The sequence below is a fragment of the Myotis yumanensis genome, unplaced genomic scaffold (genome assembly GCF_028538775.1).
Source record: "Myotis yumanensis isolate MYYU_CA2020_CCGP unplaced genomic scaffold, mMyoYum1.0.hap1 SCAF_12, whole genome shotgun sequence".
In the NCBI taxonomy this organism is placed as follows: Eukaryota; Metazoa; Chordata; class Mammalia; order Chiroptera; family Vespertilionidae; genus Myotis; species Myotis yumanensis.
Genome location: NW_027223763.1, coordinates 8,178,038 through 8,200,813, shown reverse-complemented (window position 1 = coordinate 8,200,813; position 22,776 = coordinate 8,178,038). Strand labels below are relative to the sequence as shown.

General features: G+C 55.7%; 1 protein-coding gene across 2 annotated transcripts in view; it reads left to right on the top strand.

Annotated features, from left to right (window-relative positions):
- The window catches only part of NEK6 (NIMA related kinase 6), an 82,580-nt gene that overhangs the window by 7,975 nt on the left and 51,829 nt on the right, over positions 1–22,776 (top strand). Inside the window, exon 1 of one of the 2 annotated variants that reach the window (XM_070430706.1) lies at positions 6,289–6,396. The exons of the other annotated variant lie outside the window; for it this stretch is intronic. The gene's annotated coding sequence lies outside the window, so the exon portion shown is untranslated. Of the gene's footprint in view, positions 1–6,288; positions 6,397–22,776 lie in introns of those variants that run through there. 2 annotated transcript variants of the gene reach the window in all.

Genomic DNA, 22,776 nt, shown 5'->3' with positions numbered 1-22,776 from the left:
CTTCCCTTCAAGGATTCGTCTTAAAATTGTGACTTCCATCCCTTCACCTTACATATGGGGAAACTGAGGCCCGAAAGGGGCCATGAATTGCTGGGTCAGACCCAGACCTTGTAAGATGCAGCCTCTTTCAGTGGCAAGGGTCTAGTCAGGCAGGCTGGGTTTGAATCCTGACTCTGCCATTTACTTTCTGGGTGACCTTGGCCAGTGGTTGCTACTCTTTTGTGCCTCAGTTTTCTCACCTGTTAAATGGGGATCATAACACCTTCATTGAAGGGTTGTTGTAAAGATTAAAGGAGGTCCTAGGTTTGCAGGCAGCGGCATAGTTCCTGGCACACAGTAGGTACTCAGTCCTGCCTTCCTTCTTCCCTAGCAAAGGAAAACTCAATCTTAAAGCGCTGAGATCGGGGCCTAGGGAGGGGAGAGGGGGGAGTAGTGAGCTAGGTGCTAGAGCTGACTTGCACTGGCAGGCGAGAAGGCGACTGCTAAATAGAGCTGGTTGTTAAATATTTGGGAGTTTCAAGGCAGTTGTTGGTAGCTTTACATCAGCCATGGTGGGAGTACTTTACACCATGGAAATTAGCAAACACCACGAATCGGGGACTTTTTTTTTTATATATAAAGGCCAATAATGTAGGATTTGCCAGAAGTAGGAAGTGACTCATGGTATCATTATGCTTATTTTACAGATGAGGCTCTGGGGCTAGCTGCGTCAGCTAAATGTATCTGAAGATCTGGCATAACTTTCAGCTTCACTATTTCCCAGCTGCGTGGCCGTAGGCAGGTCACTTTCCCTCTCTGGGCCTTCCTGCCATGCAGGGAAACTGAGGCAAATGCCCAGCTGTATGGGTATCTGTCAAGGGAGCTAACTCTGGCACCCACCACAGAGGCTTGTTGGGATGATGAATGGAATGACATGTGCAGCATGTAAGGTGCAGGTTCTGAGGCTGATAAACACTTGATATTAATACTACGTTCAGCCGGTGCTGGCTTAGTCTCTTCGAACCATAACCTGGTGAGGAAGATGTTATCACCTCCGATTTCCCAGTGAGAAAACTGGGGCTCTGGTTGGTGAGGGGACTTGTTCAAGGCTTTGAACCTGGTCTGATTGGCCCCAAGGCTGGGTTTCTGCCATCCCCTGGGCCCGAGCCAGTTCTGACTGCAGAGCATGGGGTATGGTATTTGGCAAATGGCTTTAGGTGGAATGTGTGGGGTCAGAATATCGCCTATGCCAGGGGGCTGCCTGAGCAACTCTGCTCAGAGCCCAACGCCTGTGGTGCAGAATCAAGCAGCACCCACACGTGCCTCCTTCTTCAGGGGTTCTGGAGCCCCCCACGCAGTGCCTCTCCTCTGGTGAGCTCTTCCACCCCTATTCCCCCAAAAGCAGGTCCCTCAGAATATCATTGAATAAGGGAAAATGGATTTTCTTTTGATGATGTGTTAGCCCCTCATTGCCCCTCCTTGGGGCAGGGAGGGGCAGAGCCCAGACCCTGGCAAACGCCTACTCTTTTTTTTTTTTTAACAAATTTTTTCATTACAGTTGACATTCAATATTATATTAGTTCTGGCAAGCGCCTTCTCAAAGAAAACTAATCAAACTTTCTCTGATTCCCCGTTCTCCATCTTCCTCTCTGCTCCGAGCCCTGTTTGCCAATCTCCATCTGGTTCCTTCTCCCCTCACCCCCAAGATGAGCCCGGCATGTCCTGATGCCTGGAAAAACCACACCCATTCCCAGAAAACCAGGGGCAGGACTGGGAAACCCAGCAACCAAGTGCCTTCCTTCACATATGGGATCTGGGGTTCATAGATGGATGGTGCCATCGGCCCTAAATCCAGAGGGCCCCTTGCCTCCCTTCACCTGCTCTGAGAGCAGCTAGCCCCATGGGGCGTGCAGGGAGGCCTCAGGCCCAGAGGAGCCTCACCTTAGCCACATGCTCCAGGAGTCTCAGGAAGGCGCCTCGGGCCCCTCACTTGCCCCCCACCAAAGCCAAGGGGAACACCTTGGGGAGAAATACAGTCAATGGGTTGCACCTGCTGTCGAGTATGTTTCCCTCAAGTTCTGCGTGGAGTAGGGTTCGGTATCTGAAAGAGGGGCCGCACACAAATGAGAGAGAGATGACACGAGATAATTTTGAAATATTGGGGGACCAGGCGGGCAAGTCCAGAAGGACTTCCACCGATGCTCAGGCCGCTCCAACCTTTTATTTGATCTGGGGTAGCCCTAGGGTAAGGTGGTTTGAATGACACATGGATTAGCTCATTGGTAGACAATTTCCAGAAATAGGCAAAATATCTGATCAACAATAATCAACAAGGATCTACACAAGAATCTAAGGAATTCAGTGAACTAAGGTGGGGATGATGCTTCAGCTATTTACATGATTAAAGGTAGGGAGGTTGCTTCAGCTACCAATATCTAGATTAACTGGGTGGTGTCTAAATTAACTGGGTGGTGCACAGCCCTGACCTTTGCTAGGACTTCAAAGGTTACTAGCTTTTGGGGGTCTCTGTCTATACTCAGCTAGTGAAGACAGTAAATGGTTTCCTGCACCTGCTGTCCCAGCAGCATTGATAATAGTGGCCCCTTTCACTCGCAGAAGCCTCTTGGGTTGGACAATAGATGAAATGGCTACCTTGTTACTCATGTCAAAGGAAACGATCACTGACCAGGTGAATAAATAAATGAACAAACAGATTATCTCGGTCGGACAGGGAGCCAGGCACCAGCTCTGTGATGTGGGGATCAATGTCCCCAGTGAGAAGGCTTACAGGTGAGAAGGAACATTGATGCGTGGAGAGGTTAACCGATTTGTCTACAACACGATTTAAGGAGGCATCTGACGGGCCCAGAATTTGTGTTCCAAATTGCAAAAAAAATAAGAGAAACAATACACACATATACGTGCATAGACACACACACACACACACACACACACACACACACACACCAAACAGCGTCTGGGGACGGAGAGTGCTTGTCGACACTGCTTCCTGCCGAGGGAGAGACGGAGGTCGCTGCGAGCCAGGGGTGGGATGGAAACTTTTTACTATGTGCCCTTCTACACCGTTTGGATTTTGAATTGTGGGCAAGTATTATCTATTCAAAAAACAAACTAAATTATTGAAAAAAACTAAAATAGCTAGAAGGAGGTTTGCTGTTTGAAAAAGCGAACCATCGGATGGCATGGAGGGACTGGCTTCCTGCATCCCCTGCTTTTCCCAAAACACTCAGCTGGTTTCCCAGCATGCACTGGACAACGGGAAATCCTAGAAGGTCAAGGTCTACGGGACTTTTGGAGACCCACTCGCATTGGCCAGTCGGGAAGCTGGCCCAGGGTCACCAGGAGTGAAGGGCAGCCTGGGATGGAGGCAGTCCTTCCCGCCGCTGGGTTTGCTGCTCCCGAGGAGCCGTGACTCTTGCGAAAGTTCCGGGTCGGCACCCAGACGGCAGGACGTGGAGAAGGCCCTGCAGAGAAGAGGCCCCCATTCTGCATCAGATATAAAGTCAAATCCGAGTCCCCCAATGCAATGACCTCTGTAAGCAACCAGGGTGACCCTGAAGTTGACCATCCAAACCAAGAGGCGCGGGGAGTGAAAGGGGGTGCTCTTAATAACCCGGGCCAGACGGCAAGGACCAAAGAGGCTTCCTGGGCAAACCAGGTCTATCCCCCCCAAATCTCCTGACATTGGGAAGGTGGCAGCATGACATTTGGGACAGAGGACCTTCCAAGGAAGACGGTGGGATTCTGGTACTTCATGCTCAACCTCCTCCTCCCCCCAAATACTGACAACAAACAGGCTTCGGGGAAACCCGGGTTCCAATCCTGGCTGTACGTCTCTGACTTCAGCTCCTTCATCTGTAAAACAGAAAGCATGACCCCTCTCGAGGGACGTATGAGAATGAAGTGTCTCACTGAGCCGGGCAGGGAGAAGGCGCCCGGCGAGGGTGGTTTCTCTTCCCCTAATGCAGAGAAATAATGAACCGACAGGCTTCATCCTGAAACTCTAGGGATGGACAGAGAGAGCCTTCCTCCCAGACCAGATTCACAAATGCCACCGTGGGAGGGAGAGTGTCAGGCGCCACGCACAGGGAGACGGCGATTCGAATTCTGGGAGTCATTTTGCGAAGCACCTCTTCGTGGTGACTCATCTGGGGACTTGCTGAAAATCCCTTTGAGTTAAAAACAAAAGTCGATTGAGGCTGGGGTTGTACGGAACCTTTTCCCTCCACCCCCTGCCCTCGCCAAGGTAGTGGGGGCAGTGCAAGCTTTGGAGGGTCTCTGGGCAGAATTTAATCTGACTTTTCCCCCAGCATGTCACCAGGAGCTGGGACTTGGCCAGAGGAAAGGAAACTGGGGTGAGGAGGAGGAAGGCCAGGGAAATGGGTGGAGGTGACTTCTCCCCTCCTCCCCCACGTGCTGCTGCTGAACCCTCCAGTCTCGAGCAGTCTCCCGCAAATGCCCCACCCACACCTGTTTCTGAATTATAGTCCAAAAGGAAGTGGGAGGGGGTGTGGACAGGAGTTCATTACTCCCCTGACACTCAGCAGCAGCCGTCAGCTGGCCTGCAGCTAGACCCGTCTCTGCTGATTATGGCTGCCTGTGTGACCTGGGGCATGTTGCTTGACCTCTCTGGGCCTCATTGGGAAGGCCTTCTCCCAGCACCTGCTACCCCTTCCCTGCTTTATTTTCTCCCCAAATTTATTATCTCGAATGCCAGATATTTTTCTCCCCCTAACCCCACCTCCAGATTGGAGCCCATCAAGAGGTTGTGCTATATTTTGTTCATGACACAGTGCCTAGAATAGTACCTGATTGGTAGAAGGTGCTCAGACATACATGTCAGGTGAAGAATGAATGAATGAATGAATGAATGAACTAATGTTTGTTGCACAAACATAGCCAGTATCACTGACCGCTGGTAACACTGCAACACACTAGTTTTTTTTTTTTTATATATACTGTTAGCTTTCTGTTATTTTTTGCAATATTTATCTTTTATATTTAACTTTTCACTCTATCTGATATTTGTTGTGAAGTGAGGTTGTAAACAGATCCCCAACTGAACAGCTAACCAATTTGCAGAATGATCCATTCTGTCCCTGTTGGCTAGTGGAAGGGCTGGGACTGGGCCGGCTCCTCTGGACCGGCTGCTGCCTGGTCTGCCCCTTCTCATACCAGCGGCCCAGAGCTATGCTGTCCGTGAGAGGGGAATGGGCTCAGGCACTGGAATTAGACAGTCTGTGGTCCAGCTTCCAGCTCAACAACTTACCAGCTGGGAGGCGTTGGGCAAGAGAATTTGTTTTCTAAGTTTCAGTTCTAAGCCTCATTTAACCCATCTGTAAAATGGGCACAAAAGTAACATAATACCTCCTTCATAGAATGGCTGCGGGACTGAACACCACAAGGCTGGCAGAGTCTGGCACACAGTAGGTGCTCAACTTGTGGCATTACTGTCACAGATCATAGCCAGTTGAAGCTCGTTCATTCACTGGGCAAATGAGGCCCAGTGGGCATCCCCCTGTGCCCAAGCTGGGCAGCTGGCATCCGGGATTCCACCCTGCTGGGGGACACAGCACAGTTTTGCATGTGGAGAAGCAGCAAGTGTGGAAACAGGAACCGTTCAGCCAGGAGCTGCCGCTTCTGTGGGGGGAGGGGTCACCTGAGGAAGTGAAGCTGGGAACTGAGCTGTGGCTTTGGCCCCCCGCGGAGACTCTGTCTCCTTAGAGGGGGTGTTAAACATTGATTAGTGGAGTCTTCCTTCTTCCAGAAACGTCTGCTCATTGACTCTGACTGGTCTTGGGGTCCACAGCAAGTGGGGAACTCCAGACGAGGAGATGCTGGCACTTGGTGGGCAGGGAGCAGAGCCCCGCATTCAGCAGGCACAAAATAAACGCTTGTTGACTGGCCCGTTTCCGTAATCCCAGGGCTGTCATGGGAGCACTGTTAGGTGAGGGGTGCCCAAGGAGGCCAGGGAGGCGTCCATGGGGGGGCCCCTGCAGACCTAGCCCTCGGTGTCCAGAGCCCCAGAAAAAGGGGAGATGCTGGCGGGACTCGCCGCCTGAGTTCGGGCCTCAGTTACCCTCTCTTTGAAATGGGGAGGGGCGGCTGGGCTGAGCGAGCCCCCGGCCCTCCAAAGTTCTTGGGAGCCTGGAGGGACCCAGCGTGGCGAGGCGGCAGCCCGGGCGCCCCCCGAGCCTGCGTGGCGCGCGCGCACGAGCGCAGGGGGCGGCGCGGCCCCGCGGCGGGGAGGGGCGGGAGCGCGCGCGCGGCCCGCACAGGCGGCGGCGGAACAGCGGGCGGGCGAGCGTGTGGCCGCGGCGCCGCCAACTCCTGTCGGACCCACGGCCCCGGCCCGCCCCGCGCCGTCCTCCGCCGGCAGCTGAGCCCGCCGCGCCGGTGAGTGGCCTGAGGCCGGGACCCAGCTGGAGGGGCCCTCGGCCGGGGCAGGGGCGGGGGGCCGGGCCGCGGGCCGTCACCCGCGCTGGGGCCGAGGGCGGTCCGCGTGCCCGCGCGGCGCGCGCCCCAGGCTCCGCGGGGGAGAGCCGGCGGGTGTGCGCGGGTGAGGTCGGGGCACGTGTGAGCGCGGGAGGCTGAGTGTAGCGTGTCCGCGGCCGTGCGCCCGACCGTGCGTGTCCGTCTGCCCCCCGGGCTGTGTTCGCAGGAGTGTGCGTTGGTGCCTCGGGCAGAGTTGGTGCGTGTGCACGGCGGGGTGCCTGGCTCGTGTGGCTTGGGGTGCATGGGGGAGGGGGGACGGGTATGGACATGGCTCCCATTGATCCATTTCCTGAGCGTTCACTATGTGCCAAGCGCTTCAGCTAAGACCTCACTTTTGTGACCGAGTGTGTGTGGGTTCAGGGAGGACACGTGTGTGACCGTTCGCAAGTGATTGGTGCGGGTATTCATGCGCCTCTGAGAACAAAAGTGTTCATGTGTGGCTGGGAGTGTGTAATTAGTGCACAGGAGTGTGCAGAAATGTTTATTAGGAAGGCTGAGGGTCCCCGTTCGCGCCCACCAGGACTGTTGTGTGATGTGCCCGCCTGGTCCCAATGCCAGGGAGCCCGTGGAGAGGAGCAGGCCTGGCGTGGTCACCCAGTTGGTGCCAGGCCTTGTTTGGTGAATGAGGGGGCCAGAGGTCAGACCCACAGAGCCTGGCTGGGTCTGGCAGAGGGGTGGCCTCAGAGCCCAGTCTTGGCAGGGTCACTGGCCGGACCCTCAGGGGCTCCAGGAGGAGCAGGCGGCCGGGCTGCGGTGGGCCTGACACTGGGGGACCTGTGTCCAGTTCTTCCTAGATAGCCTGCTGGGTCCCCTAGCTTTGTTCTTGTCCCTCTCTGACCCTGGCTAATTTTAACCTTTTCCCTAGGCCTGGTGGGGGCTGGGGGGGTGGGGGGGTGGAGCAAGGCTGGCCCTGGGGAGACCAGGGGTCCCCAGACGCTGGGTCTGGGCGGCTCTCTGCCTACCTTGCTAAATAGAAAGCTACTCCTCTGGTTTGTTTGTATCCAGCCCGGGCCTCCCAGAGCCCCCAGGACAGTAACAAATCGACCCAGCAGGCTTGGGACACCCCCTTCCCAGCTCTGTCCCCGCCGTTTTGACTGACAGTTCTTTTGTGCTGTATGCATGTGGAAAATCTCTCCAGTCGAAAGTCTTAATTGCTTTAAGGCAAACTTTAGAAGCTCTGGAGCCCCCTAGTTTCTCTGAATTGTCGAAGTTCAGCCTGCCTTTCTGAGGGAAAATGTCGTCTGCGGCGCTCGCTGTATGTGCAGGGGAACCTCGAGGCACATTTGAAAACCATGGCGTTCATGGAAGAAGAATTTCATTGAAAGGGATGCGGAGCGGCTGGAAGTGCCTGCTCCCCACTCAGCAGCTCGCCGAGTGAACTTTGGACGTCTTCTTTCAGCAAACAAAACCTGGAAGGAAACAAAAAGGACCCACATTCTTTTTCTTTTTTTTGTCTTAAAAAAATGAAGAAAGAAAAAAAAAACCACCTCTGGGTTTGCTGGAAGTGCTGCCTCCCCTCCCCCCATCAAGGCCGGGCCCTCCCTCCATCCCCCACCCCCAAATAAAATACGCCTGTGGGAGCTGTGGATGAGTCACTCCCTGGCAGAGAGCCCCACGGGCAAACATTTGGGAAGGTTCTTGCCTAACTTCCCAGAAGAAAGGCCCAGGATTTAAAATGGTCCCTGTGGTTTGTCAGCCTCGGCCGTCCTGTCTGCTTCGAAAATGACTACAAAGTAGTTTCTATCTCCACAAACTAAAGTCTCAGACTTAAGCCTGGGTTGGTCTGGGTCCAGGGCTGTTCAGGTTTCAAGAAAAGGTGCTCCTGACTTTGCCAAGTGGCACTTTTGGTGGCCCTGAGCGAGGAAGGAGCAGGGAAAAGGGGAGGGAAGTGACATTTATGGAGCACCCACTGTGTGCCCATAACCCTCCCAATAGTCATGCTGCAGATTTTGGTTTTATCTGCACAAGGAACCTGAGGCCCAGAGAGGTCGAGCCGTGTCCTGGGACCACTAAGAGGAGGTAGGAGCAGAATCCTGTCACCTGTCTGACTTCCCACCGATCCTTTTTCCAGCATCAGGAGTGTGACATTTGCCTTGCAAAGGGGCACAGACTGGGTGCCGAGTGCCTTTACACACATCCACTCATTTAATTTTCACCATGAGTGAGGTGGTTATTATCTCCATTTTACAGGTGAGAAAACCGAGGCTCAGAGAGATGAAATGTTGTACATAATATTATGAAAGGAGCACTGCAACTAATGGCCGCTGTTGGTTTATTGGGCGCATACCGGTTGCCAGCCAGGGTCCTTTTAGCACCTTATTTCACCCAATCGACTCACCATCACTGTGAGATGGGAACGATGAGGATACCCATTCTACAGATGGGGAGCCTGGGGCACACATGGATTCAACGACGTGCTGAAGGTCATGTGCTCATGTGCGGTGGGTTGACCCTGGATTTGAACCCATCTTGGCTGAGCAGAGCCCATGGTCTTCTTCCCGCTGAACCTGGAAAGTGACAGTCGCTGTGTCCAGTGTCTGGCCCAGGGCAAAGGTCCAGGATTGTTATCCTGATCTTGGAGGGGAAGATGAAGACACGGGAGGTTAGGTAACATGAGCAGGGTCATAAACTGGCAAATGGCAAAGTCAGGATCCACGTCTCTGGTTCCAGAGTTGAAGTTCATAACCTTCACCCAGGTCTGTCTGCCTTTGTCCTGCTTTTCTGCTGAAAAAAACAAAAAAAAAAACAAAAACAAAACACAAGTGATTAAGTCATGCTAGGTTCCTGCCCAGCTGTCCTCAGAGAGGTCTTTCTGAAGGCCGCCCTCTGTCCTTGTCCCCCGTGGCCTCTCTGGGGTAGGTGACCAACGCCCAGGGCCAGAGCTGTCAGATAGAAAAGAGCTACAGTTCATTCACATTTCTCTTTCCTCTCTAAGTGCCAAAGATTGCTTTCAGGAGGGAAGTGTCAAAACAATTGTCAGAAAGAGAAGACTATTCCCTTCCTCTTTTCCGGTCAGACCAAGAGAAGGAGCTACAGGGTGGAGAATGGAGGACCCTGGTGAGTCATGCGAGATTAAATACAGGTTGGCACCTCGGGGCTCCTGTGGGAAAGAAGCAAGCTGGGACCCTGCCCTGCGGAAGAGCCCAGCCTGCCGGCCCCTGATGGTGGAGCCTCGCCTCCCGGGGGCCCGGCTCTCGGCTCTGAGCGGCGCCTTGTCCCTGGCCATTTCAGCCCCGGGCCTGTCTCTTTTCCTCCTTCATTTCCCTTTACATCCCTTTATACTACACGGTACTTGCAAGGAAGGTTGGCGTGAGGACCCGTGCGGTTTGGGGGGTGTGGTGCCCCTGTGAGTGTCGTCCGGTGATGAGAGGAAAAGGCATTCCTCCCCCTTCCCCGTTCTTCCCGCAAGTTGATGAACATTTGCAAATTGCTTTGAGATGCGTTAATTTAAGGTGTGAAATAATAGATCTTGAGCGAAGGCTCAGCCACATTTCTGGCATTGATGGATTTCTCTCCCGTCTGGCCTGTGATTTGGGGAGGTAAAAATAGTCCTTGTTTCTACATTTTTATCTTCTTTTTTCCCTAACGTCATTCTTAGGAAGCAGCGTGCACATGCCACGGCCCGCCCCTTGGCCATCACCTCGGAGGGCGCCAGGCCGTGGAGCTCAGAGGACCTGGAGGGCTGCTGGGGTGCAGCAGTCGTTGGGGGTGGTCTGGGCGCCCTGCGAGTGTCTGTGAAATTGCTCTGATGTGAGCCGGTAGCCAGGCTTGGCCGGGGACCCTCAGTGGCGTTTTGGTATTTGGCCATCTTCTCGTTTCTAACTCTTGGGTCGTGACAAGGTAGCTTTTTGGGAAAAAATGTTAGTTCAGAAAGAAAATAAGCAGGCCAGTGGCTTCACTCCTTACTCTTGGAGCTGGCGACATACACACAGTCCCTTCCTTTGGCTGAAACCGAATTAGACCAACAGGCTTCTCAGGCCCGACTCCCAGACAGGAGCTGACATTAGGGCAGACCGGTTGATGGTGTAATTTCCTGTGATGTTTACGTTGGGAACTTGAACGAGCATTTTGACATCTGTCCCTCGAACAGGACTCGCTTGTGTGGAAACAGACCCCCACACACAGCCTCTGCCACTGTCTCCAATTCTGGATTTTTCCTCAGACAACTTCTCGGGTGGTCTGGTGGCAAAGGACCGGTCTTCTAGCCAGGCTACTTGGCATCCACCGGCAGGATCACCGCACCCCTCCAAACCCGCAGTGGGGTGGGGGTGGGAGGGCTCTGTCTGGGGGGAGGGGGCGAGTGAGGGGCCCAGGGAACTGAAAGGTGGTGGCGCAGCCGGATCTGAAATGCATTCAATTCCAACGGCCTTGATCCGCATGGAGCCATTCTTTCTTTCTCTTAGACATCTGCGTGATGGTGACCTCATAGAAAAGAAAAAGGGGCTTTATGTGGGAAATCCACAGGGTGTGAAGGAATTCGGACCAGGGGAGGGGGAGGGGAGCCGCCACTCAGAGCCTGCATTTTCCTGGAGTTGTTTAACCTTCACACTTCAAAATTGGTCGGGGGGGGGGGGGGGGGGGGGGGTGGCGCTTGACCCTAGTGCACGGAGGGCCATTTACCGAGAACTTCCTGAGCCCGGGCTACTGGGTTGAGTCCCTCAGACCCGTTCTCCCTGCAGGTACACTGCAGAGTTGGAATTGGCCCCCAAAGCCTGCCCTCTCTGTTCCTTGCGTCCCCAGCATCTTTGAAACTGGAATTACTTTACACACGACCTTCAGCTCTGATCGGTTCAAGCTGCAGGTGAGGCATTCAGTTGGCTCACGATCCAGAGAAGAAAACGGAAACTGAGGCCCGGCGAGGGAGAGGCCCTCGCCCGCAGTCACGGTGAAGAACGTGCGCCTTGGCACCACTCAGGAGCCAGTCACTCACCTCTGCCGGGAGAACCACGTGAAGCGATGCACACACAACGCTCAGCGTGTGGGGGGCACCTCGTCCGTGCCTGCCGCCCACTCCCCCGTTTTTACGAAAGACACCGTAGAAAGCGTTTCATTACTGAGGACCCGCCCAGGGCCGCACGGTCCTCTCTTTGTCCGTGTCAGCTCAGTGCCCCTGCACAGTGAGGCCCTGAACGAGGCCGAAGGGGGTGTCATTGAAGTACTTTCCGTGATCAATGACCCTCGAAATGGACGGGGTGGGGACAGCAGCAGTTTGGAAAGAGGCAAAATCTAAATGTCAGGTGGCCCTGGGCACCCCTGGAAAACGTTTAGAAATCAGTATTTCTCGTTCCCCTCCACCCTCCCCCTGCCAGGCGACACAGCGAGCCTGACACATCCTTGTGGTGCGACCTCTTGGAGTTGGAGGGTCTCGGGAGGCTCCCAGAGCCGCACCGGCCTCAGTGCGTTATTAAGCAAGGCAGATGTCACGTTGGCTATTTGCGCGGCGCCAGCTCCATCAGAGGTCTGTGCTGACAGCAGCGGCTGTCATACACCCGAGGCGGGGCAGGCGGCTCTCGGTCAGAAGTGAGCTAGCGGCCCTCTCCCCGAGCAGAGGCCCGAGGGAGGCCATGCGGGCTTGGCATGGACTAAGCCATGTGGCATCCCCTCAGGCTGACATTTTTTCCTGAGGGAGAGGCGAGATCCTTGTCCCCAGGGAATGGCTGCCCCTCCTGAGGCGGCTTCTGCAGGCATTTGCCCACGTGGTGTGTGTGGTGACGGGGGGAGCACCAGCAGGCCCGGGAGATCTTTCAGTCCGGCGCCTGCCGGTCACCCCCCTCCGGCCCAGCCTCCACTTCCTCATCCGGAAAATGGGTCAGTAACATCAGGCTCGAGGCCCTCGATTCTCGGACACCGTTTGGGGTGACTTGCCTTAGAACTCCAACGTTAGGGTTAGAATTCTGAAAGGAAAGGGCCTGGGATAGACTTCCCGGAAAAGCCACTGTGAGTGAGGGGCGTGAGTTCCAGGATACGGGGGTGCGGGGGGACCCACACCTGCCTTCAGCCACGGCGCGCCTACCATCATGTTTTATGCGAGGAGGTTTTGCACAAGAGTCTTTTAAAGGAAAGGTTCTTATAGGAAATATCCAGAATCCATAAGTTTAGAGACAGAGAGCAAATTGGTGGGTCTCGGGCTGGGAGAGGGGAGCCGCTGCTTCATGGGGGGCACAGGGCCTCCTCTCGGGGCGATGGGAATGTTTCAGAGCTCGGTAGAGTGGCGGTTGCACAACTTTGTGAATGTGCTAAATGCCACGGATTGTTCACTTTAAAATGGTTAATGTTATGTTATTGGGGTGGGGGGGGGGCTAGTATAAGAAAAGGTTCTGGCGCTTAAACATCAAAAGCATGAAAGCCTCTCCCTTTCCAGAGTGGGAGACTGAGGCCCCTAGAGACGATCCCAGCCTGAGGTCTCCGTGGTGTCTGTGGCTGCCCCGTGGCTCAGCCAGACCACGCTGCAGCCTCCAGCCAAGGCCCTGGTGGTGGCGCCTGGGCCTGGGCTGTGGCTGAGAACTCGTTGCAGAAGCACAGACCACTCGGTGCTGTGCCGGTCCAGTGGACTCTGTTTTGTTAACAGACACGCCCACGCTGGCTGGTATGTGGCTGTCCGTTCACTCATTCATTCAAGAAACACGTCCCAACATTCCGGGTCAGGCATGGTGCTGGGAGCTGGCCCAGACACCCTCTAACAACCCTACCCCTGGACCCGCCACCAGCTGGTGGGGACACGAGTGTCACGACGCCCTTGTAGGTGATTTGCAGTAAGCATCTTTGGGGAAGGGGAGGACGTCCAGGAGGGAGGGGCAGCTGAGCCAGAGACCTGAGGCCCGGAGACCCGAGAGGGCAGGGGTGGAGGGCAGGAAGACCGCAGAGTGAGTGGGTGTGTGGGGCTGTGGGATGGGGTGCTGGGAGCAGGACAGGGGCCCGGGCCGTGGGCAGACCCCGGACAGTGTGAAGCCAGGGACCTCCTGCCACTTCCTCAGCCGTTGAGCCCGTCAGTAGGTCCTTTGTATGAGCACTTACCGCGTGGTACATTCTGTTCTATAACCCTCTCATGGACCCCTTCATCCTCCCAGCCATCCTGTGACGTAAGTACCAGTATGCCCATTTTATGGGACAAAGACACAGAATCCAGGATATATGGTGCTTCGGTATCATTAGCGTGAGTGCTGGGAGGAACCCGCATGTGGGGGTTGGGTCTAAAGAGTCGTAGGGCAGAGGCTGCCATCTGATGTGCCCGTTATGTGGTCTGTGAGTCTGTGGCCAGGCCCAGGGCCTGGAGGGGACCTCCTGGGCAGCTGGAGGGAACAGCCTGTGACGAGTTATCATGCTAAGAGCACAGAGCATTTGTCTTATCTAAGAGAAGGCCTGGGCGGGGTGTCAGCCACAGAAAACAGAGGCATAAGGTGGAAGAGAAGGCTGCTGAGGTCCGACCGGACCTGGGTGAGATTTGGTCTTTATTGCAAGAGCAGTGGGGTCCCTGTACCTTCTGTGGCTTTACGCTGCTCCAGCCAGGGAGCCCCCTTACTTTCCCTCACACATGCCAAGCATGCGCTCACCCCAGGGCCTTGGCACTTGCTGTCCCTCCTTCCTAAAATCCTTCCCCCACATTCCCATGACCTGCTCCTAGCCTTTATTCAGGACACTACAACAGTCACTTCTCCAAGGGGACCCCACCAGACCCACCCTATCCGAACGAGCCCCTCCTTCCTCCCCCCACCCCCATTCCCTGGCCCGGCTTTATTTTCCTTCAGGGCCCTTCCCCTTCCCTGACATCCTATGTGTGTTATCGGCTTCCCAGACTAGAACCTGAAGACCTGGTCTGTGAACCACAGCTGTGTCCTTGGGGCCCAGCACCACCTGGCTCACGGTGGAAAGTGCTAAGTGGCCGGATGCTCGGAGAATGTTTATCTGAAGTTCCTGAATCTGTGAGCAAACTGTGCCCCTCCCAGCGGGCAGTGAAGGGCTGAGCGGTACCTGTCAGACTCCTCTGTGCAAAGAAGGTTTCTCAGAGAAAGGCTCATCTGCCAAGTATTCTAAGTAGGGAGAACGTAAGTCCAGAAGGGCTTGTACCTCCCAGGGTCACAGGGTCTCCATCCTTTGCCCCTCTCTTCCCAGGCTGCTCCTGAGTGTCTGTATAGGAGGGGCTTTGGGTTGGAATAGGCAAGTGCCTTGTCTTAAAGTTACATTTTCTGTCAAGCACACTTCCCTAGAGGGCATATCTTTTGGGGGTTGCGTAGGGAGGGGAAGGGGCTAAACCCTCCCAAGGCTCCGAGGCACAGACACTGCTGTGTGACAGATAAGTGGGACTCCGCATTCCACCCAGCCCAGAAAACGGGGACGCCCGGGTTGGAAGGAAATGCTTCCCTAACTGGTGGCCCGCTGGGCACCACATGGCAGCCAGGGAGCCAGGGAGCGGGCGCCCACCCCGGGAGCTGGGCAGGTCCAGCTGAGTCCCAGCGGATGCAGTTACAGCCGGATCTCAAGCGCAGACGTGGCGTGCCTGCCTCAGTGGCGGGCATTGCCTTTGTTCGTCTCCCGCAGGAATTTCAGTGGCCTTTTGTGTTTGTTTCAAATGCCAGGCTCCTTAGCTAACCCAGGAGGAAACGGGGCTAGATGTTTGTCTGTGTGGAGGCTGGGGACCAGGGTGGGAGCTGTCTGCTCCTGACGGTGACAGCATGACATTTAGGAACCACGCAAAGAAAATACTTTTACTCCAAGCTAACACCTTCGGTTTGCGCCTCCTTCTATGACATCCCAGCTCTTCAGACATCGGTCATCTATAGGTTAGGCGCATGAAGACCACCGTTTCCAAACTCTCAAAAGGACAGTGGTCTGTACAAGCATTCTAGTGACACTGGGGGGCAGGAGAGGCAGTTTGGAAGATGCTGTTTGGTTGTTGGTGTGTGAGAAGTTCCTGGGTGCTGGAATGGCTTAGGGGGCAGCATCCTTGAAATTGCACAGTGCGGAAAATTCCGGGGCATATGGTCACCGCGATGTGCTAATGTTAGCAGTTGAGCTATTTAATTACCCAGAAAAACCCCCTTGCCTACCCACCACGGGTTACCGGAGAGCCTTTATTTCTCAGGAGAAGGGTCTTGTACGGTGTAATCCGACCAGGGAATCATTATCCTTCATTAATTTATTAGCTAATTAAGTGATTTGTCTGGTCACACGTTTATTCCTACAATTGCCATTCATCCAGCAACATTCCCTGGATCCCTCTCCGTGCCTGGCCTGGTGCTGGGCACTGGAGAGAGAATGAAACAGGAGGACCAATATTACTAAGTCGTGTTGGGTGCCAGCCCACGGGGTGGTGCTTTGGGCTACAGATGAGCTAATTCATTTCCTTATGGACGTTCACTGAGCACCTACTATGCGCAGACCTGTGGAAATAAAAAAAAAATGAAAATGGTACAGCTCCTAGTGGTTTGAACTCCCACCCCCTTCTGATGATGTCTTTTGGTCTGTGTCCCTTTGCTTTCGGTAATAAACACAGCCAGCCACCGTGCACAGGCCACACGACGATGTCCCGGGCATGAGCCAGAAACAATCCAGATGCCCAGGAACCGACGTGAGAACAAAGGGTACCCTTCACACGTTGCGTCTCAGTTCAGCATCTTGCCACCACCCAGCATTTTGAGACAGAATGTGAGATCTCGTGGTTGGCTAAATACATAAATATTTTATGTCTCGATATTCTGAAAACGAAGCCCAAATGTGCAGAACTGCAGCACATCAGTGCTATAGATCATATGTTATAATAATCTGATGACATGTTGTTTAAATATTTATGGGCGGATGCGACATGACAATGGGGGAGCGAACAGTCAGTCTCCAAGCAGAGTCCTGGCAGATGCTGGGGAGGAGGGAGCGGATTCGCGGGTCCCAGGAAGCAGCACGCGATACTCGGGTTTCTGAGTTGATATTTTGGGATTTTGTGACAATAGCAATGGCTGGCATTTATTGAGCACTTGCTGTATGCTGTACCCTTCACTGACACCATTTCATCTAATCACCACAGCCACCTCTCGAGGATGGGACTCTTACTAACCCCAAGTTATGGATGAGAAGCTGAGGCTCAGGGCAGGTCTGATGGGGCCCAGGCCCCACAGCTGGGAGCGGGGGGAGGGGGGCGGGTGCAGGATCAAGCCCAGGGTGGCTCCACTCCGCAGTTTGAGTTCTATTCACTGGGTGATGAGTCAAATCAGTGCCTGCCGGGCTGGGGACACTCAGACACACAGCCCCTTCAGGCTCCGGCAGCCCACCTTACAGATGCGGGGCTCCTGCGTCTCCCAGAGCTGACTCCACGCCCCAGCCTTCCCAGGCAGCCGGAGGAGCTGCGGCTTCCACGCCCTCCCTAATGCCCTGCCGGACGGGCTCCCTCCACCTGACCCTGCCACCATCAGTCCGCCCGGTTCATCCCCGCGCTGAGTCCTGGTTGATTGTCACATCTCCAACACCGGAAACCGGGCCTGGCCCATGAGATGGAATAAATGACCAACCACAGGGGTTTGAAGAACAAGACCTGTTGGGAGGGAGGATTGCTGGGGGCGGGGAGGGGGGTGCTGAGTTCTGAGGAGCTTCTCAGGCGGTGACTGTTTCAGACCCGGTTGTGTCTAATTCTGCAGAGGCCCGGGGGTGTCCCCACGATCCTCCAGGCCAGGGGGGAGGGGTCAGAGTGTCATAGAAATGGAAGGCAGGGCCAGCTACATAATGTGCGGGGCCCAGGTCAGAATGAAAATGCGGGTCCCCTTGTGAAAAAAGGTTTTCCTTTCCTCCGCAGTCTCTCCTCCTGTCATGTTTTTTACAAGCTGTTTAACGCCACTCTCCCTTGGGCACGGGGACACTCCTGGGGCAAGTGCAGACCCTCGAAGGTACTGGAGCCCCACCCTGTGGCTGGGTGTGTGAGCTCATCTCACCCCAGCCTTCCCCAGGCCCCTGCCAAGGATGGAGGGCGGCAGAGGTTGCTGGGCTGGGGAGGGGGGCGGGCAGCTGAGAACCCCCTGGGGAAGGCTGGCCACAGGTGAGCTGAGGCTCCAGGCCCCCGGCACGTGCGCCTTTGTTCCACCAGACTTCACCTGAAAGTTCAAGGGCTTTCAAGACGTGAACACAGACCTTGAAGCCCCAAGCACGGGCTCCCTTCTGAGGGCAGGCCTGATGCGCCGGTCACTTGCATGTGCCACTGGCCCTGACAGGAGGGCTGTGGCCTCCTCCCGGCAACACCCACATTTCACAGAGAGCGTGGCCCCTGCACCTGGTCTCCCCGAGGGCTCGGAGCCAGATCTTACTTGAAGGAAACGTCCTTCTGCGAGGCGCTGTCACGGGCCCAGGATGTGAGCGCTGTCAGCCGGTCTCCCTCCTCACCCAGGGCCTCTCGTGCCAAGGGCACCGTGCACATGGGCCTCCTCGGAAATGCCCTGATCTGATCCCTCACGTTGTTGCTGGATGTTGTTGCAGTGACAAACCCGTCCCCTCCGACTTCCCGTCCTTGAGTGACAAGGGTCAGAAATCAAATGACAAGGTTGCTGACCCGCTCGCTCGGGAAGCACGCCAAGCAGATGGTGCCCTGGATATCAGAGAGGGCGGGGAGCTCGGATTCCACCAGCCGCCCACGCTGTTCCCAGCCCTGAACTTGGGGGTCTGGCAGCCACAGGATGTGGATGTCTGGCCACTCTTGAAACATGAACGAGGGAGGCTCGGTAGAGTTAGCTATGCTTGTTATTCGGTGCCTGCTGGGGGCCAGGGACCTGGCCAAGGGGTTTATCTGTGTTGCCATAGTTAATCCTCACAACTTGGCGCTGACCCCATTTTTCAGATGAGGATAACTGAGGCTCAGAGAATGAAGCCACCGGTGCAAAGCCATAAGCCACACAGTTTAAAAACCATTGAACCCAAGGCCCAGCTGACCCCCAAAGCCAGTGCCCTCTGCATAGTCCCAGGCCCGGCTGACCCCCAAAGCCAGTGCCCTCTGCATAGTCCCAGGCCCGGCTGACCCCCAAAGCCAGTGCCCTCTGCATAGTCCCAGGCCCAGCTGACCCCCAAAGCCAGTGCCCTCTGCATAGTCCCAGGCCCGGCTGACCCCCAAAGCCAGTGCCCTCTGCATAGTCCCAGGCCCGGCTGAGCCTCTGCCCCCACCGTCTGCTGCATGTGCGTGGGGATGGGACAGGAGCCAGACCTCAGCCGCTGCCTCTGAGCACTCACCCTTCTTGGCAGGGAGCGGGTCCCAAGACTCCGGGTCCAGCTTTATTCCTCCCAGATCCAGCCCCGTGGCCACACTTAGGCCCAGACATGGAGGAGGCAGGCAGTGGAGTCTGGACACATCTGGACACAAGTCACATCTCCAGCTCTTGCTCACCTGTCTCCATGGCTTGTCACTTCCCCCTGGGGCCCTCAGTTTTCTTACTTGCAAAGCCAGGGGTAATCTCAGTTGCTGCCTGTGGGGCAGTGTCCATGACCCAGTGAGATCAGCTTGTGTACCACAGGCACACAGCAAGGGATGGCATTGTTGTGTTGATAATACATGACACTGTGGAGTGAGGCCTGCAGCTCGGTGCACCCATGACGCTCAGGAGCACCTTCCACACCGGGACACATTGGAAATCACAGCCCAGAGCCGCCCTCCCCAAACTGGTCATCCCCTCCTGCTTTGCTCGGTCGTTCGTTCATCCAACAGAGCCGGGCACTGTTCTAAACGCATCATGAAGACACAGAAGGGTCAGTGCTTCTCTCCCCCTCTCCTGCTTTTCATTTTATTTTCCTCCTGCCCCTTCCTTCAGACTGGCCGGGAATGCCTCCTCCCTCGGTCTGGGAGATGCCCCAGTGCTCAGAGGGGAATAACTGGAATGACCCACCAGGTAATGGAGCTGGCGTGCTGGGTGGGGAGGGCGATCATGAGCAAGAAGCGAATGAAGTGTGTTCAGTGTTACTGGTCCGAGCGTTGCAGACAGGTGGACAGGGCCGTGGCCTGGGAGGGCGTGGTGTCTCCGGGCTGCCTGGTGGAGGGATGCACCCCCCAGTGTCTCTCTTCCCTCCCAAGGCGGTTGCTGGGGATGTAACATGTGCCTGTTGCTCAAGGTCCCAGCTCTCCCACGGGCTGGGATGGCCTCTCGGGCTTCCTTTGCCTCAGGTGTCTGAGAAAGTGACTTCCCTAGTGTGGATTCGGGAGTTTTTCTCAGGTTCTCCTAGGACTCAGCTGCTCTCTCTCAAGGCTGCTGGTCACCAGGGCCATTGGGCAATCCCTGGCCATGTACTATCGCTCGGACTCCTCTCAGTGGCCCTGTGAGCAGGCTCCGTTAGTCCAGGACCAGGAAAGGGAAGCTGAGCGAGGAGGCTGAGTCATTTGTTCAAGGACGCACAGTAGGTTTGTGGCCGAGCCAGGATTGGAGCCCAGGCCTGTGGCTCCTGGAACACACAGCCTAAACCAGTGGTCGGCAAACTCATTAGTCAACAGAGCCAGATATCAACAGTGCAACGATTGAAATTTCCTTTGAGAGCCAAATTTTTTAAACTTAAACTATATAGGTAGGTACATTGTTATTAACTTAATTAGGGTACTCCTAAGGCTTAGGAAGAGCCACCCTCAAGGGGCCAAAGAGCCGCATGTGGCTCGGGAGCCGCAGTTTGCCGACCACGGGCCTAAACCAATCTGCTCGAGTGTGAATGGATGTTTTTGTCTAAACAGCAAAAGTCCACAGGTTCTGCTCACAGTAGCATCTGCTCCACATGCACCTCCTGTGTGTGGCCCCTACAGGGTGGTACTGGGTGTTGTGGGAGGGTGTGGCCGAGAAGCACAGAAAGATCGTGGGAGCCCAGATTGGCCTAAGTGACCATTTGCCATGTGAGCTGGGTTGCTCCAGAGCTGTGAGGTGGGTGGGGTTAGCCTTGCTTTGGGGATAAGGAGGCTGCGGCCCAGAGAGGTTCCACAGCTTGTCAAGGTCACACAGCCCTGGGCAGCCTGACTCCACGCCCTCTTGCTTTGCCTGTGGTCAACCGCCACGGCTGTCTCCTCCGTAACAGGCTTGGCCTCCACCCTCGTTTTGCATTTGGACAAACTGAAGCCCAGAGAACAATTTGGCAGCTTGCTCCCGAATTGGAGAGAAGGGTGATAGTGGAAATGGACGCCCATTCTGCAGTGAAAGAGCCTTCGACGGCTCTCCTGGCAGGAGAAGACCTGCAAAGTGACAGTGTGTGATGAGGGCCCGTGGGCGTGACGGGGAGGGGCTCCCTCCTGGGACTGACGGGAGGGCATAGGGTTTTATGGCATCTGGGACAGACAAGCCTCTTAAAGGAAAATGTTCCCAAAGCTCCCCCATCCCACCGTCAGCGGCAAACAGTCCTTAAACGGCAAAGAAACCGCCTCGTTCACAAAATGGTGAGCCGGCGTGCGGGCCCATTTATTTAAGCCCGGAGTCGGCGAGGCTAAAGACTCCAGCTCGCCGCCCGCTGCAGCAGGGGAGCGCGGTCTTCGGGGTTTCCTTCCCATTACGGCTTTCTGTTGTGTGTCTGTAAAATGAGGCTTCTGCTGGCAAAAGCAGGTTTTAGCGAGTGCAGCAGCTCTTTCAAGACCTAATAAGGCCCCAAAGGAGGGTGTGTTCCAGCCACACTTTGCTTCCCCCCCGGGGCGGCCGCTTCCCCGGCCTCCTGCGCACACTCTGGGCACTGTGTGCCATCCGTCTTGCTTCCCATTAACAGAATTACCGTCATCACTTCTGCAGGATGAGATGGGCCCTTTGGAACTGCCGTGGGGACAGAGGCAGGAGTCGCCGCCAAGCAGTTTTGCTTAGAGGAGAAAGAAAGGAAAAAAAAGGAGAGACAGAGAAATACCAAACTCTGGTTCCTTGGGTCGAAAGAGCCTGGGCTGAGGAGGGAAGGGGCACGGGTGGGGCCAATCATTTCTCACATCCCCGAGAGCCACACCGGGACACCTCTTGGAGGAGAGTGGACAGGGCACGTGCTGGCCCCGGTTCCTGACGCACGTGAGGAGGGCTGGTCACCCGTGCAGCGTGGCAGAGCAGGGTGAGGCCCCTTGAGTCCAGAGGCAGGGAAGGAGGGGGACCCGGCATTTATGGGGCACTCCCAGATGCCTAGCACGGTGCAGGGTTTGTCTTGGGGAGTGGGTTTGGGTTTGTCTTGGGGAGTGGGTGTCATTGGCTCCGTTTTTCAGATAAAACAGTAGAGGCCCAGAGAGTCCCCACATTTGCTTCCGATCACATAGCTCCTAAGTGGTCGCTGTGAGGTCTGTCCGTCTCCTGGGCTGCCCTCTGAGAACAGAGCGAGGACTCCCAGCCCAGACGCCTGTCACCTCCAGCCTGCCCCTGCCTCACCCCCCTTCGGTGGTCAGAAGGAGTTAGGCAGGCGGGGCGGGCATGCCAGAGGGAGCACCCAGCGCGTGCCGGGGCCCAGAGGTGCAGGAAACTAAGAGGCCTGTGGAGCTGACGTGGGGAATGACAGGTGTCACCTGGGATGGGGGTCAGGCAGGTCAGGAGGCCTTGGGTGCTGAGCTCAGGAGGTTGATAAGGAGACGGGTATGCACAGGAGGTGTCTGAGGAAGATCATTCTGGTGGCGTGTGTGGAACTGGTTTGGTGAGGGCGGGGATGCCAGGAGACTGAGGCTGGCAAGGAGGCCCAGTGTGGATGCCCCTGTGGCCTCTCCCAGAGCCTGTCGGCTGCCTGTGAGGCCGCAGTTCCACCCAAAAACCACCTTTGGCTTTCTCCCACCCCCACCCACCCAGCCCTTTCCCGCTGGGTGTCAGAGCCGGGGTGGGAGGTGGGGGGGGCTCACCCTCACACCCTCAGCCTCTCTCACAGCTTTCCTGTGACAAACAAGGCCGACGCCCGCCACTCGCTGGGGACAATGTGAGAATAAATGATAAAATATGTAAAGCTCGCAGCACTGCTTTGGGGAGGGAAAAACAGTGCCACGGATGTGTTATTTTCCCTAAATCCGGATGTCTGCGTGTCATTTTTTTCTTCCCCGTCAGGGAAGCTGTTTTGACTCCCAGGGATGAGAGGAGCCTGAGTTAATGGGAGTGCATCAGCCGAGCCGCCGTGCTGTGTCTGCGCGGAATACATTTATCCCCACTTCCCGGCCGGCTCATTAATCTGCAAGAGCCGGGTCTGATGCCCTTCCTGGGGAGCGAAGGTGTCGTCTCTGTGATCGGATTCCTATTCTCCCTTGATTGATTGATTGACTGATTGGTCTGGAGAAGTCAGAGGAAAGCTGTGAAAACGAGCAGCCCTGAGTTGTCCTATCTGGGGTGCGTTGTGTGTGTTGGGTGTGGGCTGGGG